General features: G+C 39.0%; 1 pseudogene; it reads right to left on the minus strand.

The window, feature by feature from the left end:
* The window catches only part of LOC113176384 (large ribosomal subunit protein eL24 pseudogene), a 29,792-nt pseudogene extending 26,033 nt beyond the window's left edge, over positions 1–3,759 (minus strand).
* Positions 3,760–15,174: the final 11,415 nt, after the last annotated feature.

Genomic DNA, 15,174 nt, shown 5'->3' on the forward strand with positions numbered 1-15,174 from the left:
CTGCTTCACTCTTCCTGCTAAGGATTGCTTTGGCTATTCTGGGTCTCTCATTTTTTCAGATTAATTTCATGCTTGCTTTTTGTATTTCTATGAGGAATGCCATTGGGATTTTTATTGGAAGTGCATTGAACCTGTATAGTGCTTTTGGTAGTATGGTCACTTTGACAATAGTAATTCTGCCTATCCAAGAACGAGGTAGATCTTTCTATCTTCTAAAGTCTTCTTTTATTTCTCTCTTTAGGGTTCTGTAGTTTTCATTGTATAGATCTTTCACCTCTTTAGTTAACTTGATTCCTCAGTATTTTTTTGTTTGGTGTGTGTGTGCATGGTTATTATAAATGGGGTAGTTTTCCTCTCTTCCTTCTCAGAGGATTTGTCACTGATATACAGAAAAGCCTTTGATTTATGGGCATTGATTTTATAACCTGCTACTTTCTGAATTCATTTATTCTAGAAGTTTTCTGGTGGAGCTTTTTGGGTCTTCTAGGTATAGAATCATATCATCAGCAAATAGTGCTAATTTACGTTTTTCTTTTCCTATACTTATTCCTTTTATTTCTTTCATCCAATTGCTCTGGCCAGTGTTTCAAGAAATATGTTGAATAGAAGTGGTGAAAGAGGGCATACCTGTCTTGTTACAGTTTTTAGAGGGAATGCCTTTAGTTTTTCTCCATTTAGAATGATGTTGGCCTGAAACTTAGCATAGATAGCCTTTATGATGTTGATATATGTTCCCGTTATCCCTAGGTTTTCTAGGGTTTTGAACAGGAAAGGGTGCTGTAGTTTGTCAAATGCTTTTTCTGCATCTATTGAGATGAACCTATGATTCTTATTTTTTTAAGTCTATTGATGTGATGAATTACGTTTATTGATTTCTGTATGTTGAACCATCCTTGCATCCCTGGGACAAATCCCACTTGGTCATGGTGCACAATCTTTTTGATATGATTTTGTATTCTATTTGCTAGAATTTTGTTGAGAATTTCTGCATCTATGTTCATTATAGATATTGGTCTAAAGTTTTCTTTCCTTGTGTCCTTGCCTGGTTTTGGGATCAGGGTGATATAGGCCTCATAGACTGAGTTTGGAAGTACTCCCTCATTTTCTATTTCCTGAAATAAACTGAAGTGTATTAGTTCTTCTGTAAAGAACTTGTAGAACTCAGCTGTGTATCTGGACCTGGGCTTTATCTTGGATGGTAAGCTTCTGATGTCTTCTTCTATTTCCTCACTTGATATTGATCTGTTTAAGTTGTGTATGTCTTCCTGACTTAATCATGGAAATCCTATGACTTAAGAAATTTGTCTATGCCTCAATGTCTTCTATTTTATTCAAGTATATGTATTCAAAATAATTTCTAATTATCCTCTGCATTTCTCTAGTGTCTGATGTGATAATGCTTTTTTCATCACACATGCTAGTAATTTGGGTTCTCTCTCTTTCTCTTTGTTAGCATGGCTCAGAGTCTGTCAATTTTTTCTCAAAGAACCAACTTTTTGATTTCAGCTCTAATTATTTCTTGCCTTTTACTGCTCATTTGTACTTTTTCTAGGGCTTTGAGATGTAGTATGCCATCATTTATTTGTAGGGTTTTCTTTGAGGGAATGAACTCCATGCAATGAAGTTTTTTGTTAGCAAAATCTTTCAGACACTATGAAAGCAGTACTATGTTGTGTGTATGTTCTCGTTTACCTCTAAAATATTTTTAATCTCCTCCTTGATGTCTTCTGTAACCCACTGTTCATTCAGTAACATATTGTTCAGTCTCCAAGGGTGCAGAATTTTTTATTTATTTTGTCATTGATTTCCAATTTCATTCCATTAAGATCTGATAAAAATGCATGGTGTATCTCTACTCCTTTGTATTTTCTAAGAGTTGCTCTGTGGCATAATATATGGTCTATTTTTGAGAATTATCCATGCACTGCTGAGAAGAAAGTGTATCCACTTGATGCTGGTTGATATATATTCTATATATGTCAGTTAAGTTATTAATTGTGTTACTGAGCTCTATAGATTATTTATTCAACTTTTGTTTTGAAGATCTATCCAGTGGTGAGAGAGGTGTATTAAAGTCACCCAAAATCATGTTGTGGTCAATTTGACTCTTGAACTTGAGAAGAGTTTGTTTGAACATAGCTGCACCATTGTTTGTGGCACATATATTTATGTTTATTTTTCCTTAGAGAGACAGACCCTTGGGCCCCTTTTAATGAGAAGTCTTTTCTGTATTATGTGACTTTTGCACCACTGAATTGGGGGTACAAGACCAGAGCTCTCTTTGGAAATGCATTGGCTTTGTTTGCATCAAGACAAGCAGGTATGGTCTGTCTTTTCTTTTTTCTTGTCAAGTGCAGAGTATTCAGCTGATACTAAGGATGCACACCTGGGCAAGTTGTCTCTGGTTTTTGAAAGAGGCAGGGTCCCATTGCCTGGGATTCAGGGGACTGGCAGGGTAGCCTTGATCTGTGCAAGGTTGTTATCCTGTGGCCACCACAGGTATTTCTCTCAAAAAGAAAGAAAGAAAAAAAAAGTGGCACAGGCCTGTCATTCCAGCAGCTGGGGAGGCTGAGACAGGAGGATGGTGAATTCAAAGCCAGCTTCAGCAAAAGCAAGGTGCTAAGCAACTCAGTGAGACTCTGTCTCTAAATAAAATTAAAATTAGGGCTGGGGATGGGTCTCAGAGGTGGAATTCTCTGAATTCAACCTCCAGTGGCCAGAGAGCGAGGGAGCCCCAGTGCAGTGGGGTTTACCCAGGTCTGGGCTCTCTGGTGTCTCTTCTGTGCTGATCTCCTTACTCTGCCTTCAGCTACAGATTCAACTCAGCTGGAGGAAAATCAGCTCTACTGCTGCCAACTTGGTGGGAGCCTTCTCCAGAGCGCCTGCCAGGCCCCGTGAGCCTCCACCAGCGTGGGCTGTGATGCACTGGGCAGTTCCCAAGGGGTGAAAGGGGAGTTCTGCTTGGAGAATTTTGCACAAATAAACAGAGGACAAGTCAGCCCTCCCCCATCCCAAGATACTTTGGGAGGTCTTATTTTAGGAGGAGGCCCAGGGGATGAAACTTTCAAGAAATTACTTCAATTTCCTAACATCATAACCTAACACAACTGAGAATTCTGGTCACTCTGATCCTAACCCAATGCCCAGATCTCAAAAGGAAAATAAAAAGAAAAAAATCTGCACCCAAACCCTGCCATTCTGGTTTCCTTCTTCCTTGGAGCAGATATCACGTTCCTGTCTATCACTCAAAAAGAAGGCTCCTTGGTCTCCGGCTGGGGAGAGTGGAGACTGACTGTCGCCCTGTCCAATCAGAAGCCCCCGTGCTGAGCGCTGACCAATCCTGAGCGCAGCCAGTGAGCAGGGAGCGGGCTTCCGTGCTTGGGATAGGATTTATTTCTCCACAGTCCAAGGTTCCAAGGTTTCTGAAGTTGGACACTAGGCTTCCCTACATGCCCAGGATCCGCGTGGCCCTGCCATGCAGGGGCAGAAGCTCCCCAGGGCAGGCTTGGCTGCTGCTCTCCAGGAAATGGTGAGTGTGCAGTGGCACCTGGTACCTGGACAGGGAGGCTGGGGAGGAATACCGGGCAGGGAAGCAGTCCGGTGGAACCGGCTGTGGCGGGAACCCGAGCTGGCCAATCCTGACTCCAGGCACTCTCCGCGTCTGCAGGCCTGAGCCCCTCGGGGACAGCGCCCCTCAGTCCCCCTGGCCAGCGGAGTGGAGAGCATGACAGTGGCCGACACCCCTCGCGGCCTCCCCATCCCCTGGGGCAGTCTCAGCCCCTGCTCAAGTCCCAAGTGGCAGGTGAACGCTGCTGCCCGGTGTCTTCCTGGGTTGTGGTGATTTACAGATGGGACCACTACAAGAATCCAATCTCCAAGCCAGGCGATGGCGCACACCTGTCATCCCAGCGGCTGGGGCAGGGGAGGGGGTGTTGATGCAGGAGAATTGCGAGGTCAAGGCCAGCCTTCGCGAGTTACAAAGGCACTTAGAGACTCAGGGAGATCCTGCCTCTAAGTAAAATGCAAAATAAGGCTGGGATGTGGTCGAGTGCCCCTGAATTCAATGCCCGGTTTAAAAAAAAAAAAAAATCTCCAAATACGTTTTCCTGCAGGAGGGGAGCTGCGGTGAACAGGGACCTCGCTTATTCCTGAGCTAGTTTTGTGGAGTTTATTGGATTTTTGTTCTGGTAGTTAACAGAAGGGTGCTTTACCACTCAGCTCTGTTCCTGGTAGTTTTTAGTTTTTTCTGCCCAGAGGTCTAGCTAAGTTTCTGACATTGGCCTTGTTAGGGTTTGATTTATAATGACTTTTCCATTGCAATTCATTGTATGATTTATTACAACCATGTGGGTTCTTGGGTGGACTCTGTTGACGTCGAGATTCCTCCAAGACAATTGTAAATTGTAACAGTACAGCTTCCCAATGCACATGTTAGGTAATAACTTCTTTTTTTTTTTTTTTGCTCTTATAATTCAAAAGTTTGTTAGTTAATTTTACATATATTTAACTTTGTGGATGAAGTGAATTGTGCTGCTATAAACATTGGTGTGGCTGTGTCCCCCTAAGTTGCTTTTTTTAAGTCCTATGGGTTTAGACTGAGGAGAGGGATACCTTGGTCAAATAGTGGTTCCATTCCCAGATTTCCAAGGAATCTCCATACTGCTTTCCATATTGGCTTCACCAATTTACAGTCCCACCAGAAATGTATGAGTGTATCTTTTTTTTCCACATCCTCACCAACACTTCTTGTTTGTCTTCATAATAGCTGTCATAATAAAACTTTTATTACAGCACAATTCACAAAACCTAATCTGTGGAGCCAACATAGATACCTTATAGTGGATGCATGGATTAAAAATATGTGTTATATATACACAATACAATTTTATTCAGCAACAAAATAAAATCATAGCATTTGCAGGTAAATGGATAGTTTCAGAGGAGATAATGCTAAGTGAAGTTATCCAATCCCAAAAAAACAAATGCCAAATATTTTCTCTGATATAAGGAGGCTGACTATAGTGGGGAAAGGAGTGGGAGCATGGGAGGAATATATGATTTCTAGATAGGGAAGATGGGTGGTAGGGGAAAGAGAGGGCAGGGGATTAGCAAGGATGGTGGAATGTGATGGACATCATTATCCAAAGTACATTTATAAAGATATGAATTGGTGTCAACATAATTTATATACAAACAGAGGTATGAAAAATTGTGCTTTATATGTGAAATAAGAATTGTAATGCACTCTGTCATTTAGTTTTTTAAAAATCAATAAAAAACATTATAAAAAATTAAAGATGATATTCTAAATATATAAATGGAACTCTTAAGTCACCTTGCTCTGCACTGACCAGTTCTAATTGGAACTTTTCTGAGACCAGTAGAGATATAGGGACACAATATACTCTCTGAGAGGACACTCCCGCCTGAGAGTGTTCCTCTTTCCCTTCTCTACATCTTTAAATAAACTAATACCTGATAGAGTGAGGGACGTGTCTGAAATAGTAGTTAGCAGGTGCACACTTGTGACAGAAACAGGAAGTTGACATGCCAAAGATCCAGGACAACTCTAGGTCGCTTTGGCCCATGCTGGTCTGGAATGGTTCTTACATACTTGATGGTTAGGTGCAATCATCCTATCTCCTTGAGTTCTGGAATCTGGTCTGTGAAAGTGTCCCAGAACTTATTCCCTCCAGGGTAACTTGTGTTCTCAAGCAGAGTAGAAATCACTTCTCACATAAATCACAGGTTGTTGGCTGAGGAATGGAAGATAGCACATTGACATGGCCCAGGCAGGGATCTAGGTAAATTACTTTTCTAAAAGAAAAGTTAGGGTCTGTAGAGTGGGCCAGGTTTATAAAATAACTCCCTCACCTGCATGATCCCATCAATCACATCTGCATGCTACCCATCCATCACCATAAGTATGTAGTTGAGTGGTAGATCCACCACCAGCACTGAAAATAGAGAGACAGATTATATATATAAAAAACTAAGACAGATTATATATATATATATAACACTAAGGCAGGGATGAGCTGCTTCTTTGAGAACCATTTATGTATCACCCCATAGAGTTTCCTAGTAATTTTGCATTTTAAAAATACAATCACTGGCTTATAAAATTTAGTATACACTCTCAGGCCAGGTCTTAGATATTCATCAAAAATGGAAAAAAGTAGAGACCAATACTGTGTGACCAGAAACTCAAGAAAACCTTAATCATGGGCCATAAATCATCTTTCAAAACCAGTGAACACTTTTACCAGTTTAAAAAACAAACAAACAAAAAAACCCCACTCTGCATTCTGCTCAGAAAGGTGAAGGCAATCTTCGGGAATGGAGGAGGAGTTTTTACTGAGCTTCTAAATCTATTCTGTTCCCATTTTTATTTTATTAACGGTGACGTCATTTTTCTCCATCTGCTTCCCCAAGCATTCAGTGTTTCCCCATCTCAATATCTGCCCACCACCCCTGTGTCGCCAGAGGTTCTGCATGTCCTTTTTGCCATCCCACTGCTCATGGCTCTGCCTGTCACTCACTGCTTTCCCAGGTGCCAACTCTGACCCTCTACTTGCCTCTCTCTCTGGTCCAGATGTTATTGGAATTCCTACAACATATTTCTAAGCCTTTTCTAGACAACCTGCCCTGGGTTTTCTCCAGGGATTGGAAATACCTGTGGCCATATGCGTGGATTTTGCACCCAAGGTCTCAAACCCTGGTGGATGGGAAAGATTTGAACATGATTTGCACATGTACCAAATAAATGTACAAACTTTTTCCCAAGTAATGGCAATGGTATAATGGCTACTTACATAGTGGTTACTTTGCACCAGTTTTTTAAAGATATTCTTAGTTGTAGATGGGCACAATACCTTTTTTTCTATTTATTTATTTTCATGTGGTGCTGAAGATCAAACCCAGTGCCTCACAGTGCTAGGTGAGCACTCTGCCACTAAGCCCATAGCCTCAGCCCTGTATCAAATTGTACTAGTAACCAAGAGATTATTTAATTTATAGGAGAATGTGATCAGGCTGTCTGCAAACTGTATACATAAATTCATGCACTTTGTGATCCTTTGGGGATTGCTGGCCTGGAACAAGTCATCAACCTATGTTGAATGAAAACTGCAAGACATCTCCACTGCTGGACTCAGTCTTCACTTTTCTCCTCCCACAAACTTGTTTTTTATCTGGGTTCTCACATTTTGTCACCAAGACGTTTGAAGTGGACTTTGACTCCTTGTCCTTGGCCAGCTATCCATTCTATTACTTGCAATCAACTTCATATGGAAGTTCTTCTGTAACTCCCTTCTCATCCAGCACTGGTACGGACCCTTACTGGCTCTTGCTTAAACTGATGGGAACTAAAAACAAATCAAAAACAACTTCTCTCTGACTTCTTGACTTCAAACCTTATCATCAAAACAATCATTATTTTTATCATTAAGGAAAATTAACTGAGCCAGGCAGAATGGTTCATGCCCATGATCCCAGCAACTTGGGAGGCTGAGGCAGGAGGATTGTGATTTCAAAGATAGCCTCAGAAACTTAGTTAGGACTAAGTAACCCAGTGAGACCTTGTCTCTAAATAAAGTATATATTTAAAAAGGGGGGGGGCTGGAGATGTGGTTCAGTGGTTACACAGCCATGGGTTCAATCCCTGGTGCCAAAAACAAATAAATAAATAATGAGCAGAATTTGCACCTGAAATTCCTTCTAAGAAGCTTTCAAACTCTCACAGCCTAGGAATTGGTAGAGGTTGCAAATTGTTAGCCCAGGATCATGAGAAATATGTGCTTCTGCATGTATTACATGGTATGAGAATGAGGCTTAAATTCTCCCATGGATGACAACTGTAGCATTTTCCTTTTGGAGAGAACAAGGGACTCCATTGGCTCCTTGTTATGCCCAGGGACTGATACCTCATCCCTCAGATCATGGTGGCATTGTGGCAGGGGTGGGGGTTACCTTGTATTATCAAATGAAATCAGGTTCAATCCTGAGAGTTAAGCATGCACCAGACTGCATTGGTTAAACACGAGCCATTCTTAAGGACACTTTGGCATACAACCATATACCATGGAAACATGGTTCAACTTCCTTCCTGGTTGGACATTTTAGCATTACAATGAAGTAGAATTGATTTCCTAGTCACCGGTACTTTCTTTTAAGGTTATTTGTGAAAGAGTTTTATCCTAAACTTGTTAAACACATCTCAACTTCTTAGGTCACAGTCTCATTGGAAATCATGTTTTTCCATTAGGAGAGGGTCAAGATGTGTTTTCTATTCTAAGGCTCCAAGGTGCTAACAAAGCAATATGGGCACAAAAAGAATTTGGTGCATGAGTAATTGGAGAGATGTTCTCTTCTACACAAGTGGAGCACTATCACCACAGTCAGTTTCTCAACAAAGATGGAAACTCACAACTAACAGAAAGGTATTACAAAAACAGTATATCAACTGGGAAACTGCTGGAGAAGGCAGAGGCTCATGCTCTGGAGGGCTGGGGTGGGGTGGAGTGAGATTGCATCATGCTACTCAGAACACTTTGCAATTTAAAACTCAAATGAGTTGCTCATTCTGGAACTTTCTATAGCTTACAAAAAGGAAAACCATGGATAAGAGGAACTATGGAGAAGAATTGCTGTAAAACAAATACCAAGAAGCAATCTTGTGAGTGGTCAGAGAGAAACAGTTGTTCAGGTACAAGACAACATTATTGGGTTTCCCTAGAGAACCCAAGAATCTGGAAGGCAGTGGGAGGACATGATGAAACTTGCTTTATAACCATCAATAATTTCTACCTTGCTAACCTGTGCTTCAAAAGATAAGGGGAGATTTGTATAAGGAAAGTTTTGTGGTGAGTAAACAACTCTTCCAGAATTACAAATAGAGCCATCAAGGTTACAGGAAATGATAAAAGAGAGAACCTTGAGTCCACATAAAATAATGAGAAATAATGGTAGATGTAGCTCGGTAGCTCAATATGGTAGCAAATATAGCCAGTGCCATGGAGTATTTAGTTTCTAACCCTTTTATATTTGTTTTAAAAATATAAGTGTAAAAACTTGTACTCTATATGTGTAATAAAAATTGCAGTGCATTACATTGTTGTGTATGTAAAAAATAAAATTCAAAAAATTTAAAAAATAAATGAGTGCAAAAATAACACTTATCACACAACACACACACACACACACACACACAAAAAAAACACTTATAACCAAACAAACATTGATGCAAAATGACTACAACACTCCAGTTTTCATTGCTATCAGGAAATACCTAAGGCTGAGAGATTTGTGATTAAAAAGTCAGTTAGGTCAGAATTTTAGAGACTGAGAGTCCACGATAAAGGAGCCATACACTTGGCTTCTGGAGAGTAACCACTTTGCTCTATTCCAGCATGATGGCTGTCATCAGAGTGAGGACAAGTGGAAGAGGAAAAAATCATACGGACCAATATGAGCCACAGGGCAGAGAGGGACAGTCTTGATTTTTTCATAACAAGTCATTTTCTCAAAAACTCATTCCAAGAGACTACTGTCCATTCTTCCTGAGGGTGGTGTCCCCAATGACTTAATTAACTCCCAGTAGACAGCACATTTGAAAGGTTCCCCTTCCTCAGTGCTACCATAATGTGGACCAAGTGTCCAAAATATAAGCTTGTTTGGCGACAAATGCCATCCAAGCCTTAGAAGACACACAATGCATAAAGTCATAGACTATGACAAAGATAAAAACCAGGACTGAGGGATAAATATGTAAGATTAGCAAAACTTTTCTATACTATTGAAACTAATTTTACATGAATAAAAACTGATTGTCATAAATTTAACATGTTAGAGCTTCCAGAACAATCATTAAGAAAAAATTAAAACATGTGCCAAAAAAATAAAATAAAATAAAAATGGTACACAAGAATAATGAATCATTAATAGGAAGTAATGAGAAAATTGATGAACCAAAAGCATAGGTAGAAAACAAGTGGCAACATAGAAGAAGCATTACTATTACTTCTTTCATTACTATTACTGCATATAGATCAGATTTGTTCCAGTTTTAGAAAGTATATTGATCAAGTTGGGCATGCAGCACACGTCTGTGACTCTAGAAACTTGGGAAGCTCAGGTAAGAAGATTGCAATTTTGAGTCCAAACTCGGTGACTTATAGAGAGCCTGTCTAAATCATCATCATCTGGGCACAGTGGTGCAATGCTGTCACTAAACTACTTGTGAGACTGAGGCTAGGGTATCACAAGTTTGATGCTGGCATCAGCAACTTAACGTAACACCATCTGAAAATAAAATATAATAAAATTTAAAAGTTGCTGGGGATGCAGCCCAGTGTTAAGGCACCTTTGGGTATAAGACCTAGAATTAAAAAATAATTTTCTGCTGTGTACATCAGATTCACTTTAGATTCCAAAACAAAGATGGGATGAGAATAAAAATAAAATATAAAAAATATAAAAAAGCAATCAAGAGCCCACCACAGTGGTTCAGTTCTATAATCTCAATGACTCAGGAGGCTGAGGCAATAGGATCATGAATTCAAAACTGCAGATCGCAAAAATAGAGTTCCTTTTGGTGGAATGGTCTGGCTGAAAAATAAAAGCTAAGAAAGGTAAAGAAGAGAAAACAACCCACAGGATACAGGAAGTAAATTTAAAAGCGGGGTGGGATGGACTAGCCAATTTAGGGATGAAGCTTCCACACTCAAAAGATCAAAATATAGCCCATCTTTGCTTTATTTATATCAGGGAATATCAAAGGTTTTCCATGGAATGTTCTTTGCTAAGTAAGATAGAAGGTGGGTTTTGCAGTTCCCAATGAGTTATGCTCAACTTCAGAGCTAGAAGATGGGTCTTCCCAGTAGAGCAGAGATAGGGTCATGTGCCTTGGGCAATCTAGTGCACTCTGGGGAGCTGCAGACAGTTCCCACAGTTAGACCTAAATCTCCATGGCTCCATACCAAGAGAAGACCCTCAAGTAATTTACAGGTGGCACCCTGCACACTCCCCCTTTTTACTTTGCAATAGAAAATGATGAGCCATTATTTCAAGTTCCTGGATTCTTGTTCTGAGGGAGTGACAACCAATTATCACAATACAAAAAAGAACTAGTAGCAAACATCTCATTCCAATAATATACCACCCAGAGTGTTTCAGTGTTTCCAGAGTTATAGTCATTCTATTCTTGAAGTATTTCCAGTTAGAGAGGCAGGATCCATAAGATTGATTTTGCTTTTTTGAATATCCTGGATGTTGTAATACGACTCTATAAGACCCAGGCTATTATTATTGCTATGCCAAATACCTATTAGATGATTTAACCTTCTCCAAATCCCATTGGGAAGCCTTATATTTGGCTACAGTAACAGAGACCTTCAGAGTCAGATGGCATTTAAACCTTTCCTTAAACTTGAGAGTGGAATGCTCATTACCAATATTCATGACAAAAATTTCTAAGGCATTCAAGTTAGCTTCAATACTTTCATTAATATTTGTGATTTTTGAAGGCTTTGGAAGTATTTTAAGCCAAATTATTAAAAAAAAATTTGCATGTTGAATGTCCTGAGATACAGTCACTGAGGCTGTAACTGTAGAGTGATGAATGAGATTAAATAAAAATTTAAAAATTATAATAAAAAATTATGAGTCAAAAAGCTTTCTTAAGTCTGGTCACCTGAGCATGCATCTGTTGTAAAACCTGAACACCAGCATCAGCATAGCTCTGGAATGTTGGCTGGTAGTAATACAAAGGAAGACTGGTGAAGGATTAATGTTCCTTTCCCTCTGTTATATCTCGTGATGCCATTAGGTGAATTGCACTTTTTACAGGCTATGAGATTTTTACCATCCTTTCTCTTAACTCTAATATTTTCACTAATTACAGCATAAGGAGATTGAACACGGGCCTGCACCATACCAGGAACCCTCTTTACACCCCCTGCCTACAAAGTCAGGGATTGGGCTGTCAGTGTAATATAGGAAATCTGAGGCTGCAATTAAGCACCAAACATCTTGTTGGATACTGCCTTCACTGAAGGTTAGGATATTACCAACAAAACATCCAGAGATCATAGCATCCTTATGTGATTGTCTTTTGTCAATTCTTGGAGACAAGTCTAAAATATATCCACTATTTCAGGAACCTTTTTGTTGTATTGGCAAGACATCTGCACAGTCTATCCATTTAGAAAATGTGTCAAATTCTATTACAGAATGATTAGGACAGTAAGGAATTGGCAGACTTTCTGTGGAAATGACTGGCTTATTAGAGAAAGTCCCATTTTAATAACTCTTGGACATATTGCTTAGAGTCCCCGGGTACAGTAAAATTGGCTGGTCTAGACACCCCATATTCTATCTTTTCTTCAGAAGATACCCCGAGATAACCAGCATGCTTATCATGAAACAAATATATACGTAGTTGTCCACTGTTACCAGTATAATTAAATCCAGTCAGAGTTCTCCTTTCCTATCCATGTGGTTTTAAAATTCATTTTGTCTGTCTAATTGATCTGGCTAAAATTCTAAAAACTATATTGAATAGAAGTGGTGAAAGAGGGCATCCCTGTCTTGTTCTAGTTTTCAGAGGGAATGTTTTCAAGTTTTTTTTTTTTATTTTAGAATGATGTTAGCCTTTGGCTTAGCATAGATAGATTTAAAATATTGAGATGTCTTTCTATTACCTCTAGTTTTTCTAGATTTTTTCTTTTCTTTTCTTTTTTCAAATTTATTTATTTATTTTTGCATTTCAGTTCTTAATACACCATTATAGCACAATTTATCATATATCTGTATACCAGATATGTTGACACCAAATTCACATCTTCATACATGTATTTTGTATAATGATGAGAGTCTCCTTCCACCTTCCATGCAATTTCTCTTTTCCCTCATTTCACTCTCACCCCTCTTCCCTATCTAGAGGTAATCATCTTTCCATACTCTTCCTCTCTACTCCATTTTTGAGTCCCCCTCTTATATCAGAGAAGACATTAGGAATTTTTTTGGGGGGAGGATTGGCTAACTTCACTTAGCATAATCTGCTCTAATGCCATCCATTTCCCTGCAAATGCCATGATCCTATTATTTTTTTTAGTGCTGAGTAATATTACATTGTGTATAAATGCCACATTTTTTTTATCCATTCATACACTGAAGGACATCTTCAATGGATGTGAAGGATGTGAAGGTTGGCTCCACAGTCTAGCTATTGTGAATTATGCTGCTATAAACATTGATGTGGTGGTGTTCCTGTAGTTTACTGTTTTTAGATCCTTTGGGTATAATCCAAGAAAAGGAATAGCTGGGTCAAATGGTGGTTCCATTCCCAGTTTCCCAAGGAATTTTCATACTGCTATTCATATTGCCTGCACCAATTTACAGTCACACTCATACACTGCAGGTGAATCTTTTCCCCAATATTCTCACCTGCACTTGTTGTTGTTTGTCTTCATAATAGCTGCCAATCTGACTGGAGTGAGATGGTATCTTAATTTTGATTTCCATTTCTCTAATTGCTATGTTGAATTTTATATATATATTTGTTGCTCTATTATATTATATTCTGAGAAGTGTTTGTTGAGTTCCTTGGCCCATTTATTGATTGGTTTATTTGGGGGTTTTTCTGTTGTTATGATTGGGTTCTTTAAATATCCTAGAGCTGAATGCTGTATCTGACGTGTGTGTAGTAAGAATTTGCTCCCAGAATGTAGACTGTCTCTTCAACTCACTGATTGTTTCTTTTGCTGAGAAGCTGTTCAGTCTGATTCCATCCATTTATTGATTCTTAATTTTAATTCTTGTGCTCTGGGAGTCTTATTAAGGAAGTTGGGGCCTAATCCAACATGATAAAGATTTTGGCCTGCTTTTTATTCTCTTAGGTGCAGGGTCTCTGGCTTAATTCATAGGTCCTTGATCCACTTTGAATGAGTTTTGTGCATGGTGAGGGAGAGGGATCTAATTTCATTTTGCTGTATATGGATTTCTGGTTTTCCCAGCACCATTTGTTGAAGATGCTATCTTTTCTCCAATGTATGTTTTTAGTGCCTTTGTCTAGTATGTGACTTATTCTCTGTGTTCTCTATTCTGTACCATAGGTTTACATGTCTATTTTGGTGCCAGTACTATGCTGTTTTTGTTACTGTTGCTCTGTAGTATAGTTTAAGGTCTGGTATATTGATGCCACCTGCTTCACTCTTCCTGCTAAGGAATGCTTTGGCTATTCTGGGTCTCCTCATTTTTTCAGGATTAATTTCATGGTTTCTTTTTCTATTTATATGAGGAATCTCATTGGGATTTTGATCGGAATTGCATAAAATCTGTATGGTGCTTTTGGTAGTTTGGCCATTTTGATAATATTAATTCTGCCTAAATATGAACAATGAAGATTTTTCCATCTTCTAAGGTCTTCTTTAATTTATTTTTAGTGTTCTGTAGTTTTCATTGTAGAAATCTTTCACCTCTTTCATTATGTTGATTCCTTTGTTGGAATAAGATTTGACATTCCTGAATGAAGTCATAGAATAAAGGAAATCACATAGATATACCGAAGGGCTTCTGTTACAAAATGCAACCCTAACCCTAACCCTAACCCTTACCCCAGACCAACCCAGGAAGTTGGGGAAAGCACTCAAAGCACTGGAATAGTGGAATGAATTTGATCAAATTTTTCTCTGTATGCATATGAACCTACAACACTGAATTTAGTCTTCATGTATACCCATAATCCACTAAAAAATACAAATATATATAAGATCAAAAGAAGAAAGAGATAGATAGAGAAGAGGAAAGAGAATACAGAGAGAAAGCAGGGGAGATAAAGTGGAAGTACTGGTCACTGAATTAGAGCAGATTATGTTTCATTCTTTTTTAATTATGTCAAAATTAATCTCAACATTATATATATCTAAATTCACTAACAACTTTTTTCATCAAATAAAAGAATAATTTAAAAGTTGCCATAAGAGTTAGTGGAGAGGGGCTGGGGATGTGGCTCAAGCAGTAGCGCGCTCGCCTGGCATGCGTGCGGCCCGGGTTCGATCCTCAGCACCACATACAAAGATGTTGTGTCTGTCGAAAACTAAAAAAAAAAAAAAAAATTAAAAAAAAGAGTTAGTGGAGGGATTGTGGTGCATTAGTAGAGTACTTGCCTACACC

This window comes from Urocitellus parryii, chromosome 1 (genome assembly GCF_045843805.1).
Source record: "Urocitellus parryii isolate mUroPar1 chromosome 1, mUroPar1.hap1, whole genome shotgun sequence".
Lineage (NCBI taxonomy): Eukaryota > Metazoa > Chordata > Mammalia > Rodentia > Sciuridae > Urocitellus > Urocitellus parryii.